This window comes from Lontra canadensis, unplaced genomic scaffold (assembly GCF_010015895.1).
Source record: "Lontra canadensis isolate GAN:19392208 unplaced genomic scaffold, GSC_riverotter_1.0 scaffold22, whole genome shotgun sequence".
NCBI classification, from domain to species: Eukaryota; Metazoa; Chordata; class Mammalia; order Carnivora; family Mustelidae; genus Lontra; species Lontra canadensis.
In genome coordinates this window covers 21,630,304-21,652,877 of record NW_022631016.1, presented here as the reverse complement: position 1 = coordinate 21,652,877, position 22,574 = coordinate 21,630,304, and positions in this window count along the sequence as shown.

Here is a 22,574-nt window from a genome sequence, read left to right as displayed (position 1 = left end):
AAAGACTATTATAATAAGAACAAATTCAAAATCAATGAATTTGATGGTTCACAAGATTTTTTGGAAAGTTTAGAATAAAACTTCTGGCAAGTAGTGAGAGCAAAGTTCAGTGATGTGGCTAGACTGTATTAACGTTTGGAACAAATATGGATAGAAAATCCAGGAAGCAGTGTACCAGTTTGTAGAGCTCAATAAAAACCACTGATCTAGAAACACCTGTTTTATGAAAACAGTCTTTCACCAGAGAATTAATATCTTTCACCAGTGAGTTTATTCAATAAAATGAAAAAAAAAATTCCCTTATATGAAAAGTGTCAGTTCAGAGATCCTTCTATGCTCAATTTACAGATCATTTCATGGGCAAATGTCTAAATCTCTTTTCCCCTTGGCCACATAGCATGCTTTCAATATGCTTTCATGGACATTGAATAGTAACTACAAAATGGTTATTCCTCAAAAGGCTTAATTTTATATTTGGTAACATAACCGTGCCAAATTTGCAACAGTGATCTTATAAACATAGCTAAGTTATTTATTATATTGATATGTAATGACCCTTAATTTTCATTTTTTGAGCACTTCCAAATAATAATAATAATAATACTGAAGTGAATGTAGGTGTGGAAATTTGTATCCAAAGGCAAAACCAGTGTTTTATGTGATAACTTTTGAGAATAAAAAGTCAAAGAATCAGTATATTTTAATGGTTATTATACAATACAAACTCACAGGTATGATTGCACACTGTTGTTTCCAGTAATAACCAGTGTTATACCTACAGTCTACTCCCTAACAGATGGTGGAACAGATAAACTTATCCTCCCATGGCTACACATCTGATTCTTTAAAGAATAATAGTGAATTTTTAAGAGAAATACAAACTGGCAAGCCTCTCTCCATGCACAAACATTTATTTGAGTTTAAATTATCCAGTTAAAATGGTAGTGCTATTTTTTTTGTAAAACACTGTTAGCAGTTTTAATGTTTATGCAGGTGTGTACTTGAAGTCTAAGGGGATTTTTTCCATTCTGTTTAAAATGTAGTTAAGAGTAAGAAGTGAAATATACCTGGTATAATTTCAATCAACTTGTCAAGCTTTATAACTAGACTGTTTATAGAGGCATAGGGTGATTTAAAAGACAATGGAGACAACCCAATCTATTGCATTTATTCTATAAATGTGAAAACTGACAGATAGCTTAAGCGGCATGTGAAGGGCGCAAGGCTAATGAATGACAGAACATCACTAAAGTGCAACATCCTGTTTTCCATAACAGCTATACCAATTTTACATTCCCACCAAGAGTATATAAGTGTTCCCTTTCCTCCACATCCTCATTAACAATTATTTTTTGTCTTTTTGACAATAGTTATTCTAACAGATGTGAAATAATACCTCATGGTGGTTTTGATTTGCATTTCCTTGATGATTAGTGAAAAAACATTCAACAGAATCACTGTATGATCCAGCGATCCCTCCTCTGAGTATATATCCAAAAAAATTGATATCAGAAACCTGGAGAGTTATCTGCACTCCTGTGCTTACTGTGGCATTATTCACAATTGCTATAATACGGAAATAAGTTAAATGTCTGTCAATGGATAAATGGATAAAGAAAATGTGGTGGAAAATATTTAAAAAAGAAAGAAAATGTGGTAAATATGTGTAATGAATATTACTCAGCCTTAGTAAAGAAGGAAATTCTGAGGGTGCCTGGGTGGCTCATTTGGTTAAGTGTGCAGCTCATGATTTCATCTCAGGTCTTGATCTCAGATTTGTGAGTTCAAGCTCTGTGTTGAGCTCTAAGCTGTGTGTGGAGCTCACTTAAAAAGAAGAAGAAGAAGAAGAAATAAGAAGTTCTGGCATTTACGATAACGTAGATAATGAATCTGAAGAACATTCTATTAAATGAAATAAGCTAAACACATAAAGACAAATACTGCTTGATCTCCCTTATGTGTATCTAAAATAGCCACACTCATAGAAGCAGAGAGCAGAAGGGTTGTTTCCAAGAAATGGGGAACGAGTAATGGAGTGATGTTGGTCAAAGGATATGATGATTTTAGTTAACAATAATGTATTGTGTATTTGAAATGTCCTAAGAAGGTCAATCTTTGTATGTACCACATGCAAAAAGAAGAAAATGATAACTATTTCAAGTGATTCAGTATTAATTAGCTTGATTGTGGTGATCATTTCACAGTGTATACATATACCTAAGTATCAGGTTGTATACTTTGAATATAGATCATCTTTATTTGACAATTATACCCTCAATAAAGCTTAAAAAAAGTACAATGTTTTGAACCACAGTTAATTATTTTTTCCATACTACTCCACTGTTAATAATTTATGTGACATGTTACAAAATTGATATGTCTTTAAAATACATATATCTTTCATAGTACACATTCCACTTTAGGAAATAAATACCTGAAATGTTTTTAATTTATATAAACATGAAAGATGATTTCCAAAAATATGGGGTAGGAGGAAGATTCCACTAATTTCATTGTTATTCTGAGAAACACATTAACAAATATAGAACATCTATGGGATGCATATTATTGAATATGTGATAAATGGTAAAAGATATTTTGCCTATTATAAACAAATCTCAAGCTTAATTATTTTTTTTTTTTTTTTTTTTAAGAATTTTTTTTTTTTTATTTATTTGACAGATCACAAGTAGGCAGAGAGGCAGGCAGAGAGAGAGAGAGGAGGAGGAGGCAGGCTCCCTGCTGAGCAGAGAGCCTGATGCGGGACTCGATCCCAGGACCCTGAGATCACAACCTGAGCCAAAGGCAGATGCTTTAACCACTGAGCCACCCAGGCACCCCTCAAGCTTAATTATTAATATATAAATAAAATACTGAAGAAAGTGATCATCTTCATATGAGCTAGGTGGTATTATGCAGTCCTATAAACAGAAAGAGATTTATACCTCAGAAAGAGATTAAAAAACAGGAAGATATTGAGCCTAAAAGGGTGAAGGAATCACAAGTCAGCGTGAAGCATTTGTTTATGCAGGGAGATCTGCTGATTAGAAAACAACTATTCTCCTGACCACCTCCCCCCATACACTATCACATGTCACATTTCACTGCAGCTGGTGAAGTCATAAAAAGCACGCTTACTCTACTGCTCAAATCATACATGTTTGTTATAGGGCTTCCCACACTCAGTCCTTCCAGAAGGCCAGTGTAGAGACAACACTATATCGTACCTGTGTCAGTTCTTCTCAATATCAATTAGATCCCGTCTGATGTCTTTTATTGAGATCCAACCACATTTACTTCTGGAGTCTTCAACGAGAAGGCGCTGCCACACCACGTAGCAGATACTTCTTATACCAAGTGTCCTGTCTGGACAACAGCCTTTTGAAAGTATCACAGAAATATTCATTTGGATTTTGTCTCTTTTCTGGTCACTTGAGTTAAGTGTAACATGCATGCGCCAAACGAAAAGCATGTGCCTACCAAGATGCAGATAAATCCACTAAATGTTGTGCTTCGTTCTTATTGGTAGGATCCTTCAAACCGGGTGTTTTGTTTTCCAGTGCTTGGGAAAGTCATATAGTAATTTCCTAAAATTTCATACTGATAACTGGCCTCTGGATTTAGCTCGTTGCTGAACGTATCAACGAACTTCCACATGTTTTGTGAAAAATAATTCCTGGCAAGCCACCTATTTAAGGCACGCTACAGAACTTGTACAGACCAGCACAAAATAAAAATTCAGGTCCTCAACAATGAACAGAGAGATTCTATTTCACAGTTACTATTGACTGAATTCTGCCCCAAACCTCAAAACAGTGGAAGAAAATCCTTCCCAAGTTGAGCCTTCGGATGAGCCTCTGCCCCTAGCTGACATCTTGATTGCAGCTTTGTGAGACACAGTCCAAGTAGAGGATCCAGATAAGCTATTGCCAGATTCCTGACCTGAAGAGAGTGTGACGTAATAAATATGTTGTGCCTCAAACACTAAGTTTGTGACAATTTGTTATGTAAGAATACATAACTAACACTTAATAAATGTTGAAGATCACATCTGATTAGTCAGTGTTTACCAAATAAGCCCTTGATAATAGTGTAACTCTTATGAAGTTATTAGACTCCTAATCATTTCTTCTGAGAATTAAAAATAGTAAAGACTCTTCAGGCATCTTTCACTATTTTTTCTGTGTATATTCTAATTATTTTACACTATAGTCTTTAGTTTCAGTAGATAATGCTTTATTCTTACACTGAGTCTGGACAGCTATAAATTTCATTATTAAATGTCTCATGGGCTAACACTGTGATGATGATATTTTCCAAGTCTCACAAAAGCATTGGCATGGCAATGTGAGCCAGCTCTTATTTCCAATACTAATCTTAAGGTAATACGATTAGGGCCTCCCTCTTCTCTGGTTATTGAATTTACTTTAGCCAATGTTTTCTGTAGCTGCCGGGAATAGTATCATTTGTAATTTCCCTGTCACTTTGGCTTTCTTTTTCTACTAATTTAGCCATTTACAAAAGGATCATATGAATAATCTAAATTCCATTGATATTGTCTGTCACATGCCACTGACTTTCATTAGCTCAAACTTGGATAAGTTGGCAACAATCCCAGCATAAAAAATATTGAAAGTACTTCCCTCCTTATCATATTTTACATCCAATAAACCTTTTTCCCTCCATTCTTATGGGGGAGAGGATGTTTCTGCATCAATATTACTGTTGTTATTAATCTGCATGCTACATAGTCAGGAACTCAGTATCAGTTGGCTTTATGTTGAGAATTCATAAAAGTACCCAAGAAAATACTTAACTTGAGTGTTTACATAGCAAATAACAAGAGTTTGAACAATATTCCAAGTGTAACTTCCAGGCTTCTCAACAGCATAGTGAACATTTGATTGTAAGGATGAGGTAAAGAAGATGGGAACAATTTCAGATTACAGACACTATATCTTCAATTTGCTACCTTTCTTTTTTTTACTGTTCTTATTATATAGCCTCTCTGAAAGTACATACTAAGATTCACTTTTCTTTGTGTAGCTTTGTGTCATAAAAGAGTAGAGAATAATCAATGCCCAAAACCAAGTACAACCTGAATGTTCCATCTTTGTGTTAATTTATATATTTGGAGGGGCGCCTGGGTGCCTCGGTCGGTTAAAGCCTCTGCCTTCTGCTCAGTTTATGATCTCAGGGTCCTGGGATCGAACCCCACATTGGGCTCTCTGCCCAGCAGGGAGTCTGCTTCCTCCTCTCTCTCTCTCTCTCTCTCTCTCTGCCTGCCTCTCTGCCTACTTGTGATCTCTCTGTGTTAAATAAATAAATAAAATCTTTAAAAAAAATTATATATTTGGAGAGCAGTATTCCAAGTACTGGTACTATTCTAAAAATGGAAAGGTAGGTGGCTTCTGGGTGGCTCAGCTAAGCTGCTGACTCTTGATTTCATTATCTCAGGGCCCTGGGATGGAGCCTTAAGGCTTACTCTGTGCTCAGTGGGGATTCTGCTTAAGGATTCTCTCTCCCTCAGCTCTCCCCCTGCTCTCTCTGTCTCTCTTTCTCTCTCAAATGAATACATAAATAAATATTTTTTAAAAAGTGGGAAAAGAAACAAAATTTAATGGAATGATGACTATGAAATATAAAAACTAAAGTCTGATATCTACAACCTTTTTTTTTTTCAAAACAAAATGTTTATAGTAGGAACTAGTAGAAATAATAAGTATGTCAAAAAAATCAATGTATATTTATTGTCTATCATTAGCCTATCATGTTCATAGATTAAGTGAGAAAATATGAAGATTCAAAATTTTAAAGATACTCTCTCAATACTAAGATCATAAAGTTTATAGGTATGTTTATTCATGCTTATGTCAGTTAGACTTTCTTTATCAAAGTTCTTTATAAGAAGTAAGAAATAGAGGCATGCTGTAAAAGCATTGGCACAATTGGAATCCTAAAATATAAGTACATACAATATAACAAATAGGAAAACAATAAAATGATAGTCATATATTTTAAGCTAATGGTTTTCCCAAATAACACTTCATTTTTAGAAGGAGAAACAGGATATAGCTAAAATACCTATGGCATTATCTATGGATTGAGCCTACTTAGTCACCATCCTAAGGGTAGAGCTTTGGGTAAAGGGATAACATGACAATTTTCCTATAATGTGTTTCTCTAACTCTCTTTAGCCCTACGCTACTGTAGTTGCTAACTACAAACAGCACTAAATGGGAAGAACATCCGTCATTTTGTTTGTCTTGGTTTAAATAACAAACATCTATTTCTCACAGTTCTACAGGCTGGAAAGTCCCGTACCATACCGTACCAAGGTGCTGGCTAGGTGACCTCTTGGTGATAAATTTCCTTCTATCTCGCAGAAGGTCACCTTCTCACTAATGTCCTCCAATTGTTGAGAGAGATCTCCAGAACAGGCACTGTGTTGTCTCTTCTTATAAGGACACTAATCTCATTATGAGGGCCCTACTCTCATGATCTCATATAAGATCATGCTTCCCCAAACCTCATTCTGAAATGCCATAATACTGGAAATTAGGGCTTCAACATGTAATTTGGAGGAGACACTTCAGTCCATAGCAGTATTTTTTAAATTGCAAAATTACTATAGTACTGAGCTGCAAGGGAGTCTGGGAAATATAGTGCTTTCACTTGAGATTTTTCAAACTCTGGAATGAGGGAGGTACATTAAAATGAGATTAGGGGATGCTGACACCATCTCTTGGGCATCACCTAAAGGCAACATTAAGAACAACATGGAAGCTGATCCATCACCCATAGACACCTTAACCATCTGTCACCAAGAAGAACCCCTATTGTTACTGTTTTGTAGTTCTTGTAGACTTTTAATCAGTATCTATTGACAACCAGAAAAATAAATGACATTATACTCAACAAAGAGCTCTATGGCTGTTTATCCATTTGATATACTATTGAATCTTTTCTCATGCTCATAAACATCCACCCAACAATTTTAACAGCTCCCTGACATTTCACAGTCTGGATAAATCATACTTTATTTCACCAAATGCCTAATGTCAGGATTTTTAAGAATATATGTAGATTGTTCCCAGATTTCCCCTACTATAAAAACAAAATTATGAAAAAACATTTCAAAAGTGAAATCTAATGATAAGCGTCTGAAAGAAAAACTGGTTAGGAAGTATAAACAGTTTTAGACTTGGTATATGCCTTACTAAACTGTTCTCAAGAAAACTTACATCAAATTAGACCTTTGAGTAGCATTAGAAAGTGTTTGTTTCCCCTTGTCTTCAACAATCCTGTGCATGAGCATTAATATTTTTTTTTCCCACTTGATAGGGAAGAATCTTGGAACTGTGCTCCTCTTTCTTTTTCTTAATTGAAGTATAATTGACATATAACATTGTTTAAGTGTACATGTTGATTTGATACATTTATGTACATTGCAATATGATTACCACCATGGTGTTAGCTAGCACTTCTATTAGTGGCCTAATTATAGTTTCTTTTTTGTAGTGAAAACATGTAAGATCTAGGGGCGCCTGGCTGGCACAGTCAGTTAAGCACTGGACTCTTTGCTCAGGTAATGATCTCATGGATCGAAAGATCAAGCCCCACATAAGGCTCCATGCTCAGCAGAGAGTCAGCCTGGGGAGTCTCTCCCTCTGCGTCTGGCCCTATTCACACACACAAGCACATTATCTCTCTTTCAAAAATAAATAATTTTTTTTTTAAGATTTTATTTATTTGGTAGAAAGAGACACAGTGAAAGAGGGGACACAAGCATGGGGAGTGGGAGAGGGAAAAGCAGGCTCCCCACGGAGCAGAGATCCCTATGTAGGTTTCAATCCTAGGACCCTGGGATCATGATCTGAGCCGAAGGCAGACCTTATTGACTGAGCCACCCAGGTGCCCTAATAAATCTTTTTTTAAAAGAAGCCACTTAAGATCTAGGCTTCTGGAAACTTTAAAGCATACAATACAGTATTGTTGACTATAACCACAATGCTATGCATTCAATCTCTAGAACTTGTCTTTTAACTACAAGTTTGTAGCCATTGACCAATATCTGTTTTTGGAGCTCCTATGTTTGAAAGATGAGTCAGAACTGGAGAGGATCATAGCAGGAAGGTGATATGAAGTTGAAAATCAGGGCATTCTAAGACCTAGGCCTCTAACAAAAGCAATAAATAATTCTAAAACCTCATATGGGGATGACCTACACATGAAAGGAAACTAAAGAGAATATTTACATATAGATGAACTTGCATATTTTAAATAATATGGCTATTGAGGGGTGCCTGGGTGGCTCAGTGGGTTAAAGCCTCTGTCTTTGGCTCAGGTCATGATCCCAGGTTTCTGGGAATAGAGCCCTGCATCGGGCTCTCTGCTCAGTAGGGAGCCTGCTTCCCCCCTTCTCTCTGCCTGCCTCTCTGCCTACTTGTGATCTCTGTCAAATAAATAAAAAATAAAATCTTTAAAAAAATATATGGCTATTGAAACATCATGAGATAACATGTACTATATACTTAATTATTCTAAGTAATTTACATGTATAAACAACAACTTCGTGAGGCAGGTAGATCAACATCCCCCTTTTCTTGATGAGAAAAATAAAGTACAGGAAAGATAAGTAACATGAACAAAGTCATTTACTGAGGTTTGAATAGTCATCTAATTCCTAAGTTCACACCCTTAACCATGGAATTATTATGTTGCCTTCTCCAAAAACTTGGTGGGGGAATAATGGTCACTGATTGAGAATTAGATATTGGAGACATGGCAGTATTGCTATAAAACTGAAGCATTAACAGGAAACTGATTTTTTATGATTAGTTTCATGCTATACTTCGTGTATATACTTCCCCACACATGTTCTAAGATACATATATACACACAGAAAGAATTTTATGAAAAATTGGCAGGAATGTTGCTTTAATTAATTAAGAAACATTATTTTTAAAAGAGCACTGGAAAAAAACTATAAATTACTTGACAAAATGGAGAAATAGGTAAGAGTGTGATAAGGATGATGAACAAAGAGGTCAGTTCATTGGGCATTAACAAGCTTCTTTATCTGTGTGGGTCCCAAAGTCTATTTCTATAATGGTGTGATATTACAGGAACACTTTGTATGTGGTTATATTACTTAAAATTTTATGATTTTTTTTCTTCTTTTTATATCCTATTTCTAACTAAAGGGTTGCATTTTAAATTTTTAAAATCTGAGTGTTTATGAAAAAAGATATTGTAAAATTAAGTCTGACTTTTCATATAACCTTACAAAAATATTTTCATAGTTACATACTTTTTTTACAAACACCACAACAGAGACCGATTAATACCAAAGCTGTTGAAATGTAAATTGGTTATATTTTTAATAATGAAATAATAGTGAAACCGATGCTTTCTATCCTCTCTTTTTCTCATAGGTTACCATTTAACTGCAAATCTTATCAGATTTTGATTTATCTCTTTATCCATTCTTGTCGCTAATGGGGAACAAATTACTTATTACTCATGAAAGACACTAACTACCTAGTGTTGCAGAAAAAGAGAATATTACAATTTACATTTAAATGAGATTTGAAATGTTAATGAACAGATCCAGTATTCTAATTATCTCTACAAATACTTTAAATTAAGGTGAACTTTTGTAGATGGATCATTCCTTGACTCTTAGTCTAGAGTGCCCTACAGGGTTGCTTGATAACATATAAAGTGTATAGCATACATATTAGATACATGTATTATTATAATGTAAATTATATAGTCAAATAGCTGTGATTATTATTAATGAATATATAATTTTACTATAACAAATGATCCTAACCATATAATGTATTTTTAAATCACAAAATTATGGCAGTATTAATTTGGGGGTTTTATTCATTTATTTTCTTCCAGTTAAAAAAACAGATACACAGTTGGTTAGAAACATATTTTTGATAAAAGTTGTCCATACAACATAGATATTTCCTTCTTATCACAACATAGCACTTTCTACAATGTATCAATAAATTTGTAAGCAGTAAATAAGAACACAATGGAAAAAAAGGTCATATGCAATTTTTCAGTAGTTCACTGTGCTTTAAGCTACCAAAGAACATGAATTCAACCTAAAACCTTCCATCTGGCTAAATGTAGTGACTCCCAGGGAAAAACATAAAATACAAACACCCCATCATTTTTTTTTCATATTCTTGTTTAAATAATTACACTCTCTTAGAAGAGAGCATTGTGTTTCTCCCCAAATTTATGCAATTTTCTTGATACATGTATTTGATGAAGCATCCCAGGATACAAGAACTCAAGTAGTGGCCTCACAAGAGGGGTCCTAAGTTTGAAGAGAAATTAATAAAGCATTTTGAATAAAAAAATAGAATAATAAGCCTAAAGGAGTCTACATTGCTCTTTGGCATTAAGAGTAAGAGTGGAAGAAACAAGAACTTAATACATCAAGTTATCATAGTTATTGTCTGCTTCAAATGGGATTGAAAAAATTGCAGTGAATTAAAAGTAATGGTGACAAGGCCTGGCACTGCCCGATGTCACTTCATGGTATTTTGTCTTCTCTGGGCATGTGAATAGCTTCTTCTTTATCAATGGAGAAAACAGGCACACCAAACATCAGATTTATGTTTTAAATCAGAGCAAAGAAGAAACAAGAAAGTGAACCACAGTCATCAATCCTCCCTGACCTTACAAAATTTCATCTGGGGCGTGATGATGTCCTGTATCAGTTTGCTGAGGCTGCTCAAACAAAATACCATAGAATGGGCAGCTTAAACAACAGAAATCAGCCTCTCACAGTTTCAGAGGCCCAGGATACCACCATGGTCATGTTCTGTTGAGAACCCTCTTTCTGGCTTACAGAGGGCTGCCTTCTTGCTGAATCCTTATAAGTCAGAGAAAGAGACCTCTGTGGTCTCTGCCCAGAAGGGCACTAATCCCATCCGGAAGGCCTTACCTTCGTGACATCATATAACCCTGATTACTTTCAAAGTTATCACCTCCAAATACCACCACGTTAGGGGTTAGAGCTTTAACATATAGATCTTGGAGGGACACAATTCAGTCCATACTATTTCACCAGTTCTGTGTTCCCAAAATACAATGGTGAGACAGGCAGAAGATAGACATTCCATTCCAAAAGGGAGAAACAGGAAAGAAAGAAGGGAGGATGGGTTCTAAGCAAGTCCAAAACGAAGTTAAGAAAATTCTATGAGATCTTAACACACAAGAATAATCCTCCTCAGTCATTGTTCTGCCCTCCAAGCCCACTGGTGTGGCAACTGGCATAGGGAAACCAGAGAGCCAGCCCCACTCTCTGAAACTGAGGAATTAGCCTTGCCCCTGGCCTGTAATGGGAGTAGCAGCCCTGAAGATCTTTGAATTGCCTTAGGCATCATTCCTTCCTTTTCTTGGGGAATAATGCCTATTGTTGGCAGGATAGTTCTTTGTCTTGTAGAATCCAAGACTTCCAGTAGCCTTCCTTCATTCTTTGTCTGTTTGATCATCCCCTTTTAGTTAAAAGAGAAGTGTCTTTGCTAGCATCATCTATCTCTATTCCTAGTCTTTGCTAAAATAGCTGGTTAAATTCATGAATCCCATCCATAATCTCAATCAAACCAGGGCTGCTCCACACCTTTGCAGTTTTTCAGATTAAGCTTTCTCACTTTTTGCAGTGTAAGTAGACTGGTTCATTTTGGTTTAACAATTCCATCCTCGATTTAATCTCCCTCTGGTCTCATTTTACTATAAGCACTCAGGACAGACCAAGGTGTCCCTTCAACATTTTGCTTAGAAATGTCCTCAAATTATCCAATTTTGTTTCTTCCAAATTGTACCTTGCACTAAAGCTAGGACACAATTCAGCCAAGCTCTTGGCCACTTTGTAACAAGAATTGCTTTTGCTCCTGGTTTCATTGCATATTCTGCATTTCCTCATTTCTGGCTGAATGCCCTTTACTGTTGCTATTTCTACCAACATTCTGTTCATGATGATTTATGTATTCTCTAAGAAGATGGTAGATTTCTGTACAGCTCTCTCTTTCTTTTTTTTCTGATATCTCAGCAGAATCAACTTTGATAGTCCCTTCCTGGCAATCTCAGCTTTCTCTGACATGCACCTCAAAACACTCCCAGAGAGTGTTTGCTCCTAGAGAGCAAGATGGAGTCTCTCATGTCAAGCAGAAACCTGTGTCAAGCAATGACACAAGCAGTTAAGGTACTGCTGCTAGGAGATATCACGGGGTACAACATCAGCTGACCCTCCAGAATTGGTAACTGTATCTGTAAGGGCCTGAAACCAATTAAATCCTTTAAAAAGGGGAGCATTTTGGCATCAAACTGCCAGTATCTTCAGACCTGACCCCTCTATGTCTGACCACTTTAAAAAGGTGGCTGCCACCAAAGGTTCTGCCGGATTGATCTCTGAAGAGCACCGAGATCCTTCGCTGTTTGAACATCAGAAGCAGTAAGTGCTGAGAGCCGACCAGGAGCAGACCAAGGCCTTACCAAGTTTATGCCCACAGACCGACTTTGCATTTTGTTCATTAACTTCCTACACCCTTCTGTTATCTTGTTTTTTGTGTGGCTTGTCTTATGTGCTGCTCTGTGTGCTGTGTAAGAAACCAAGCTTAATCACATGTCATTGAGTTTGGAATCCTGAACCTGCTTTATAACTGTGATTTAACTTTGCCCTATGATTGAAAAAAGGTGACATTGTGGAAAGACACAACTCATGACTGAGCCTTCATAGCATGCTCATGACACAGCGTGTACCCATTACTCAGTTTCAAAGACACTTCCAGTAAAAAATATTTTTGTTTATTTATATTAGAGAGAGAGAGTGCGCCGTGGGGAGGGGCAGCGGGAGAAGAGGAGAGAATCTCAAGCAGATGCCTGGTGAGCGCAGAACAGGACACAGGCTCAATCCCATGACTGTGAGATCATGACCTGAGTTGAAAACAAGAATTGGATGCTTAACAGATTGAGCCACACAGGCACCCCAACATTTCTACATTTTTTGGTATTTGTCATAGCAGCACTCTACTTGTGGTACCAATTCTTGTCTTAGCTCAGGCTACTATAACAAAATACCACAGAGTAATTAGCTTAAACAAAAGACATTAATTTCTTACAATTACGGAGGTTGGAAGTGTTACAGTAGGTGTTTAGTTACATTTTTACAGGATGTCTGGAGGTTAGCAAAGATGAAGTCATGGCAAACTATGAGGAAGTCAGAGGCCTGTTGAGCAGCACTCCAAAGCAAAACCAGAAGAAACAAGATTAAACCAGAGAGGCTCAAGACAGATGACAAAATATGCCAAAGTTCATATTTTTTTTTCATTCTATGACATTATCATACAAAATCTCCTCCCTAAGGATGCCATGACAGAAACCCCTGGCCAAATAAGGAAGAAAAAACATGTAACCCTGTTTACAAGAAATCTCCACCTCAGGTACTGAATATCTCACGCCTTGTTAACAACTGTCAGTAAAAGAAAGAAACCCAAACCCCAGGGACACGGCTCTGCCTTGAGCTCACCTGCTGTCATATCTCCAGAGCATACTTTCACTTTAAAAAACTTTCCTGTTTGTTATACTGCTCATCGGCTGTGCTATGTCTGTCTGTGAATCCTTATTAGAAGACCCAGAGCCTTCACTGACAGCTTTTGGATTGGCTGGGTCAAGGCCTCAGGACTCAGTCTCCCCAGTTCACCTGGCAACAGAAGTCCAAGATTGGAGTGTCAACCTGGTTGGGTTCTTGATAAGGATACTCCCTCTTCCTAGATTATAGATGGTTTTTTGTTTTTTGTTTTTTGTTTATTTTTTTTTTTCCTTTTCCTGTGTCTTTACATGATAGATCAGTCTTTCCAGTCTCTACTTATATGGGCAGTAGTCTCATCATGAGGACCCTACCCTCATGATCTCATCTAAACCTAATTACTTCCCAAAGGCCCCATCTGCAAACAGCATCATCAAGTGAGTATTTTGAGGACATACAACATTAAGTCCATAACACCTTCTTTCCGTCTTTTATCAGTAATTCAAAAACCACACATCTCAACCACATTGACCTCAACAAGGGAATTTCAGGTCTTTTACCTAGGTTTTGTGCTATAATCATTGTAGTATATTGCTCTATTTATTAGAAAAACCAAGATATTTAAGACTGGTAGAAAGGTTTCCTTGGCTTTGTAGTAATGAAAAGACTGGGAAAAAAATGGAATGAACAGTCTCAGATCTACTTTGAGCATGAGGCTATTGTAGAAAAAAGATAAAGAAAAAAAATATATATAATGCCAAGATTTTAAGAGCACATATACAATGTTTACCAAAACAAAAACAAACACAAAAACAAAAAAAAAACAAAAAAAAACCTTCCCCCAAAATGAATTTGACTTTCTAATCATCAAACTAAAACTCATTATTCAATTTACCTTTAAATTTTAATTAATATAAATTAATATATAAGTGAAAATCTCACATATCAATTTATACAAAAGAAAAATGGAGAAATTCATAATTTCAATAAAAAACTCGAAAGAGGGGCACCTGGGTGGCTCAGTAAGTGCCTACCTTTGGCTCAGGTCATGATCTCAGGGGCCTGAATTCAAGCCTGGCATCCAGGCTCCCTGTTCATCAGGGAGTCTGCTTCTCCTTTTGCCCCTCCACCTGTTCATGCTCCCTCTTCCCCACCAAATAAATAAATAAAACCTTAAAAAAAAAAAAGAAAAACTCAAAAGAAACATAGATCTTAAGAACTAATGCTTAAATAAGCAATTTAAGTTTTTAAATATAAAATTAGTCAAAAATAAAACAAAATAAAAGAAGGTTAAAGTGGGATTGAATTGACTTCCTACATTTAAATTCAGTAGGAAAAAAACCAGAAATGAAAACCTAGATAAGTTTTACAATATACAAATAAAAAAATTTGAAAAACAAATTTTATGAAAGGCAAAACTTTTCTTGAATCACATATTTAATGTTAAATCCAATATTTTAATCTGATTTGTATTTTTAATTGAGCAATGATCACTTAAAGAGGAAATTCAACAGGGACTCGGAACATATAGAAAGCTAACTTAAAATTTATAGGTGTTATGAGTGAAAGCATAAAAAACCTTTAAGAATGTAGCATAAATATTTGGGCTTATTTGATCCTTTCTCATTTCTAGAAATGTAATCTGTTCTAGTAATAGAGTGGCAGTGAAGATCTCTCAGTGAAAATAATTCAGTTATGATCTTGCACAGAATGGCTTGCTTTTGATCACTTGACCCCAATTAGGCCAATGACAATCCATTTTTTACTCCTTGTGCACTTGGGACATGGTTTGTTTTTGTTTTTTTTTGTTTGTTTGTTTTGTTTGTTTTGTTTTTCTTTGAGAGTTGATATGTGTTCAAGAGAGGTTAATGGACTTGAATAAAAATTTGTTCCAGGGAAATTTGCCTACAAGCTAAGATAAATTCTTGCCTTTTTTTTTTTTTCATCAAATGGCTTAAAGATTTAGAGAATGACAAATTATAAAAAGAGTAAGATACATTAGATGCATAATTAGGAAGAGAGACTAAAGAGGGGTAGAAAGTCACAGTTGTCATCACATTCTTAGTTCCATTTTCTCCGGGGCCCCAGTTATATTATAATGTCTGAATTCTTTATGAGTGGAGTTATTGTAATAAATCTCTTTTCAGATGGACCAGTGAGTCTTTGTCACAGGGTCATATGATTGAACATCAAGACTCAACAGAGCATTGCCACACATGGCTTTCCTAAAGGCAAAAGATATAAGAGAGCAGGAGGAAAAAAAAACAGACACAAGTAAGCAATGAAGACTAAGAGTTCCAGACACAGTCCCCCAGGAGACACTTATCCAGATTATAACTATCAAGATATGTGCAAGAAATCTTAGCTTCAGAGGAACTTAAGCAAAAGGATCCAGCAGTGTCTTTTTATATCTCACTGGTCACAAAGCCTGGCTTTGTAACCCTTTAAAAGAAACTTCTGCACATATTTAAATCATATAACATAACTGGCTCAGGGTGTTGCCAGGGGAATTTAAAACTTTAATAACATGTTGTAAATAATGAACTTGCCCATCTCATTCATTTTTTGGCTAAAGCAACTACCAGACTTTCAAACATGCCTGGAGAGAAGCACAGAGCTGACAGTTCCAGGTTATACACAATCCAACACAAAATACTGTTAAAAATACATTAAATATTAATGCATTTATTGTTATTATTTGTTTCCCAACCATTTCAAAGTATATTTTTAAAAATACTTCGATGTCAATTTTTTTTAAATACACATAGGCTGAAATGGGTAAACATTTTCTAAACCACTCTACATGTATCCTAGAATTGAGCAATTAACTACATAGATGGTAAGTGGTGGGAGTCAGGTTTCTGATTATTGGAGACAAAGATTACAGAGAAGCAAGGGGAGAAGGTTGAACTACATGTGGTAATGGATTAGAGTTAGAGATGTCAGTATGAACAAACATTTAACTTAATATATTGTATTTTACAAAGGTTAGTATAGACACATTCACTCCTTTGTCTGTCTGTTGTGTAGCCCAGATGTGGGGACGTCTGGATAGCAGTAGGTACAAACAGCAATGATACCATACTCAGTATTAAGTGGAACTAGCTAGCACTCCTTGGAGAAATAGTTGATTCTAGAGGTGGGACAAGGAATATGTAACATAAGCCTAGAGCATCTTATAAGCCTAGAGTGTACAGAACTGCACAAAAAATAAACACATGCACCAGTGGAGTTATGCCAAAGAGACAAAGGAACCAACTGAATGAGATTCCAAAGGTCAATATGGAAGAATATGAGCAGCAAAATAAAAATGTATTTAATTCCTACCCAAAGATTGAAATATTCACATGGCCATACATACATAAATGTAAGAAAATCAGCAATCATCTGTGCAGAATAATTTCACATAGTTGATGCAAAAACTCTGTTCTCAAGGAAGTGGAGAAGAGTGAATTTCCAAAAGGTACGTTATGGAAAAGGAGGGAAAAGGCACTTTTTTTTTTTTTTTTGAAAGATAGAGACAGATTGAGCATGAGAATGAGAACTGGGGGTGGGGGGGAAGGGTAGAGGGAAAGAGAGAGAGAGAGTCCCAAGTAAGCTCCACACCCAGCATGGAAGGTGATGCAGGGGTCGATCCCATGACCCAGAGATCATGACATGAGACAAAATCAAGAGCTGGACACTTAAGTGACTGAGCCACACAGGATTCCCAAAAGGCACTTTGTGATAGAGAAATCTGACAAATATTACCCCAGTCAGGTGATCAAGATTAACAACAATGATGTCATGTTGACAGCATATGCCCTTGATATGATATAAGAATTATTCCTGTGATTTTCCTCTCAAGAGCATATAGACCATTATCTAAAAATATCAGAACATATACCCAATTAGGGGCATTCTACAAAAGACCTGACCAGTATTCCTTAAAACTGTCAAGGTCGGTAAAACAAAGAAACCCTGAGAAACTGTCACAGCCAAGAGAAGCTTTAGGGGGCATGATGGCTAAATGTAATAAGGTATCCTGGATAGGACCATGGGACCAAAAAAAAAAAAAAATTAGGAGATTATTTTATTTTTATCTTTAAATTTTTTATTTATTTTATTTAAAAACATATTAAGAGATTTATTATAATAACTGCAAAAAATAAAAACTAAGGAACTTCAAATAAAGCATGAATGAAATTTAGTTGAGAATAATGCATCAATAATGGTTTATTTGTTATGAAAAATATATCATACTAGTATATAAGGTGTTAACAATGGAAGAAACTGTGTATGAGTTAAATGGAATCTGTCTTCAAAATTTTTCTGTAAATTTAAAATTATTATAAAATTAAAAGTTCATTTTAAAACACATGTAAAAACCCAAAGAGACAGATTAAATGGAGATTCAATAAATCAGTCAACATCCACTTGGTGGAATATTATGCAGCCATTAAACATTTTAATATTTGAAACTTTTTGCAACAATGAGTATATTTATATAACTGTAGAACACTATGGACCACTATAATGAAATACATATCACTGCATGTGACACTATGTAAAGTATATTAGATAATGTATCTTACTGATAACCAATATGCTTCGTGTATATATCAATGCCTGTGTATAATACCATATCTTCATATACATTAATACAACTGCCAAATGTATTTGGGAAATCAGTTCTACTATCAGTTTAATATAAAGTTTTGTAGCTTTGAATATTCCCTTTTTAAGCAATGATATTTTAATGAAAATACATAAATAAATGCAAATTTTCATTCTAGCAGATACAATATCACTATATTTTTGGAAGTAATCTATTCTTTGTAAGTAATGGAGAATTGGTTTATTTTAAATTCTCTTTAGTAAAGGTAGTCAGTTCACATGGCTGTCCTTGGGCCATCTAGCAATTAGAATTCAGGAAACAATTCTTCTGGGTTACTTCAGTTATTTTCCTCAACCCGAGGAGCTTATCATTAATTATGTCTTTTAACAGAGTACAGAACTCAATAATAACATTCTATGATTTTTAGTCCTATGAGGAGTTCTTCACTATTCCTAATCACCGGAATCAGTCCACAGCGGGTTCTGTAAGCCTTCACTGAATAGATACCACCTTGCTCCCCTTCTCATCACTTCCTCCTCCACCTTGCAATCTAATCTGGATTTACACGGTTGTTGTTTACCAGAGGCAGGTATAAAACATCAGCCAAGCCTAGTGCTTTCCAAGTAGAATAGTATGATTAGAGTCCAGGGGTTGGCAAGATAAGGTAATTTTCCTCCTTCCGTTGTTCCGTTAATTTACATTCCCTGGTGAATAACACTCTCCCTCTCTTTTTTAAATCTGCATTAGAATGTAAAATTCTATGAGCATTTTCTAAATAAGGGAAACTGGTGAGGCTATGGCTATTTACATGTTTTGTTTTGTTTTGTTTTTTTCCACTGCATTTACAGCTTTTTTTAATGGGGCTTTCAATTCATAGTGTATAATAGAACAAATAAATGTGAATGAATTGGGTCATGTCTCAGTTACATACTGCTCTTGTAATCCAACACAGTCCCAGAGATTATTGCAATATTAAAATTTAGGTAGAAAGGTAATGAAAAAGATTCATGGGGCATACACAAGCAACTATTATTATTACTCTTCAAGTTCTTTTTTTCATGGCAAGACATAGTTCAGCCATAATGCTCTTGAGTATGCATGAAAAAGACAATGAAAAAAGGTACTGGGCTATGCTTCTGTCAAGATAAAAGTGGTACATTGTATATATATTTGATTATACAGCTACATTTTCAAAGTATTTTCTACATAAAATCTCATTGACTTCAATTAGAATTTGCAATCTAAGTACACCATATGGCTTTGCTTAAAAGCAATGAGACTATTAAATTTAATTACTTTTATATGTGTCTCTCATGGTAAAGGTGCTTGTTAAAGAAGCAGCACTATATGAGAATTATTTCTAGTAAAAATTGAAAACTAAGAAGATGGCTACCGTCTGGTGGTTACTAATTGGCAGTCAATGCCACAAGAAAAGTAATTTTCAGTAATCCTGAAAAATAGCAGGCAGAGAACAATGTCACTTTGCTAGTTTCATTGCTGCTTTATATAGCAACATTTGAATATAATGTGAATTAATACTAGTGTTCTAAAAGCAAAGTATTTATTCTACTTCTAGGTCTTTTCTTCCCTTCTCCCTTCCCCATAACAAATACTGATGGCATTACAGTTATTTCCTTCATCTTGTTCCATTAGAAAAAGTGTTGCAAAGTTAGATCTCTAATAAAGTCAGATATTATATACAATGGAGAGAAATGGGTTATAATTCACTGTGCAAACATTGTTGAACAGCATTAGGGAATACTAAAGTCTGTGGCAAACTGGAAAGCAGACACCATTTTAAAAGTATAATGTTCCATTAGCTTCAGCTAATTTTCCCATTTAACAACTGATTTTATCCACTCTTGCCAGATCACGTGAATTTTTTTTAGGAAGCTGAAAATCTAGATAAGAACTAAAACATTCACATTTTGAAAGATGAAAAAAAATTAAACAAATTATGACCAAAAACCAAGCATATCTCCAAGCTAAATATGGTTCACGGGTTGCCTGGTTTTGTTTTTGTTTTTGTTTTTCTAGCCTTCTGACTATATCACCTAAAAAACTGCTAACAAAGTAAACAAAAACCATTATCTCCCTGCTTGCTCATGTAAGCAATAAATCAAAAATATCAGAAATTCTAGGCAATGAAAAGTAGCTGTTTTTCCCTAAAGAAAACAAAACATAAAGAGTTGAGAAAACAGTCCAATAAACTTGAAAAAAAAATTGCATTACAAAATCTTACTGAAAGCTAATAAGTTTCATTCAGACAATTTCTGAATAGTATAATTTCCTTCATTCTTATGGTTAACTGTTTTTTTTTTTCTGATTTTGACTTTCTTTAAAATTGAGTGCTTATTCCTAGCTCAAAATTGTTGACTGAACATAGATGATTATCATTCCTCCTATTAGAATCTCAATAAAATCACATAATAAATATTTTTAAAAATCAGCAGAAATTGCTTTGTTAAAAATTCATAAAGGATATATCCTCCCTACGTGAGCAGGCATTCCCTGAATATAATGCATATGATGATTGCAGAGATCCTTATCTTCAGTGGGACAGGGACCTGCTATTCTACTCAAACAAAACAAGGTCACTCTATCTTGCCCCTGTACCACTCAGCTTCAAAAAAAAGTGCGTCCTTCCACTTTCAGATCATGCTTGGATTAGCTTCAAGATGAGAGGAAGAGAAGCAGAAGAACTTTTTGTTGTTTTGTTTCTTATTTTATTTTTGTCCTTTGGAAGTGACCTTGAGGCTCTTGACAGGGTCAATATTTAAGGAGCAGTGGAACAGCTGTATCTGTCACCTGTTTCACTTAGCTATTTCCTGCATTTTCCTCCCATATTAACTATGTCCACGATAATCAAAATTAGAGAAATATTCATCTGGCAACACCCAGAGAAACTTGGATGTCTTCCCCGTAAGAAATGGACATCCTAACTCCAAAAGTTATTTTCTCCACATTTCCTTAAAAGTAGCCTATGCAGGCACACCACTAGCTTATTTTTAGCAGAGCTCCTTTAATCACTGCCAGAGGAGCAAAAATGTTAATTATGCTAAGAAAATGTATGCAAGTAAACAATATATCTCAGGAGATACCCCTTTTTATAAATGTTAGAAGACAATTAGAGATAAAATTGTTTGACATTTGAAGGAATTCAGTAGTATGAAGGAAAAATAAAAATAACAAAATTCAAGGAAAAAAAAAAGCACGAAAATGCTGGAAAAATAGTGATGTGGGCAAGGGGGCCCTGTAGGACCAGCCAAGAGGGTCAGTCTTTGGCTTCCCACAAGAAGGAAATTAAATGTGAACCAGCAGGAGATAAAAGCAGAGTTTATTGAAGATAGAGCAAATACCAACCCATTGAGTGGGAGACTCATACAGGAAAGGAGGGAGTGTTGTTTTTGTTTGGGGTCAGAGGGTTTGTACTGATGATTGTTGTCTGGTGCACGTGTCCTTTTGGACATCCAGGAACCATCATAAGTCATTTATTCCCTGAAGTCAAGGGTCTTGGCATCAAGATGTGTAGCCACAATGGTCTGAAATATATGTCTGATAGCTTCACCTGATCATTCTTCTCTCTTCTTTCCTTAGCTGTTATCTATTATAGAGAAATCATTAATTCCTTGTCCCTTACAAGGAGGTCATACACTATTTGCATTCTGAGGTGTGTGTAGAGTGCAGTGGGGGTGCCAAGTCCTAGCAAGAATGGAAGTCAGATAAGAAGCAAAACCAAAACCAAACAGTTTTTTTCTCTCTGGGGACCCTTCAGCTTCCCTGTCTCAGTAGCAGGAATTTTATAAAAATAAAATTAATACCCTCAAAGTGACTAACAATAATATATCATATAAAACCAAAACTAGGTTGTTATCAGAAAGTAGAAGCAGATTCCTTTAAGACTAAAATTTGCAACCACAAGAAAAAAAATGCAGAAGATAAAATGAAATAAAAATTGTATATTCTAAATATATTTTTGAGACAAAATCTAACAGTAGCAGATTATCAAATGTTAGTGCAGAAAGTCAAACAGACTTGAAAAAATGGAAAAAAAAAAAAGCACATGAATAATTGATCCAATCCAACAGGACTTACACAAAGAGGGAAAAGAGATAAATAGGACAGAGGGGGAAAAAAATCCCTAAAATATTTCTTAAATCTCCAATAACAAAGGCTCATATATTCTTTTATAACAAGAGAAAAAAAAAACTAAGAAAAAAATCACATGTTTAAATGTACCTCAGTGTGTTTACTAAATGCAAGATCATAGAAATATATTATCCACAGGACTCTTTGGAGAAAGGATTGATTGCAGGCCAGGAAAATAAAAGATGAGCGTGGAGAGTAACGGAAAATAAGGAAACATTCAAAACAGAACATGGTATGTTGTAAGTGCAGAAGAACCAAAATGAAAGAGCT